Raw genomic sequence first — 1,522 nt, 5'->3', positions numbered from 1 at the left:
ACCGCCCTCTCCCCCCCCCCCGGGGGGAAAAGGGAAGACCCCCTCAAAAAAAAAAAAACACAAAAAAAAAAAAAAAAAAAAAAAAAAAAAAGATTAGAATCTAATTTAATTTTCTGCATGTAGAAACCCAGCCTTCTCAAGACAATTTGCTGAAGAGATTGTTTTTTTCCCATAATTTTTTTTTTTTTTTTTTTTTTTTTTGAGACGTAGTCTCAGTCTGTCACCCAGGCTAGAGTGCAGTGGTACAATCTCAGCTCACTGCAAGCTCCACCTCCTGGGTTCATACCATTCTCCTGCCTCAGGCTCCTGAGTAGCTAGGACTACAGGCGCCTGCCACCACGCCCGGCTAACTTTTTGTATTTTTAGTAGAGACGGGGTTTCACCGTGTTAGCCACGATGGTCTCCATCTCCTGACCTCGTGATCCGCCCACTTCGGCCTCCTGAAGTGCTGGGATTACAGGCGTGAGCCACCGTGCCCAGCCAGCCCACAATGTATTTTTTAAGCCTGTTCAAAGATTAGTTACCATATATGCATGGGTTTATTTTGTGCCAGTGATCTGTGAATCTGTTTTAATGCCAGTGCAATACTGTTTTGTTTGCTAGAGCTTTCTAATATAATCTGAAATTAGGAAGTTTTGTTCTTGCTCAGGATTGCTTTAGCAACTCAGGGTTTTTTTGTGGTTCCATATGAATTTTAGGATTATTTTTTCTATTTCTGTGAAAAGTACCATTGGAATTTTGATAGAGGTTGCATTGAATCTGTAGATTACTTTGGGTAGTATGGACATTTTTACAATGTTGACTTTTCCAATCTATGAAGGCTGAATATGTTTTTATTTATTGATGTCTTCTTCAATTTCTTTCATTAATATTTTATAGTTTTCAATTTACAGATTTTTCACCTCCTTGGTTAAATTTAATCCTAAGTATTTTATTTTTAATGCTATTGTACGTGGATTTTTCTTTATTTCTGTGGTTTTTTTTTTTTTTTTTTTGGTTTGTTGGTTTTTTGTTTTTAGCAAAGCAAACTAATTTTTTTTTTTTTTTTTTTTTTTTTTTGAGACGGAGTCTTGCTCTGTCGCCCAGGCTGGAGTGCAGTGGCTGGATCTCAGCTCACTGCAAGCTCCGCCTCCCGGGTTTAGGCCATTCTCCTGCCTCAGCCTCCCGAGTAGCTGGGACTACAGGCGCCCGCCACCTCACCTGGCTAATTTTTGTATTTTTAGTAGAGATGGGGTTTCACCGGGTAAGCCAGGATGGTTTCGATCCCCTGACCTCGTGATTCACCCATCTCGGCCTCCCAAAGTGCTGGGATTACAGGCTTGAGCCACCGCGCCCGGCCCAGCAATGCAACTAATTTTTATATGCTGATTTTGTATCCTGCAACTTTACTGAATTTGTTTATTAGTTTGGTTTTTCAGTGGAGTTGTTTGAGTTTTCTATATATAAAATTGTGTCATCTGCAAATAGAGACAAATTTACTTTTCCCTTTCCTATTTGGATGCCTTCTTTTTCTTGCCTAATT

Source organism: Theropithecus gelada, chromosome 6 (genome assembly GCF_003255815.1).
Source record: "Theropithecus gelada isolate Dixy chromosome 6, Tgel_1.0, whole genome shotgun sequence".
Taxonomy (NCBI): domain Eukaryota; kingdom Metazoa; phylum Chordata; class Mammalia; order Primates; family Cercopithecidae; genus Theropithecus; species Theropithecus gelada.
The sequence above is the reverse complement of the archived record's forward strand: the minus strand, read 5'-3'. Positions refer to the sequence as shown.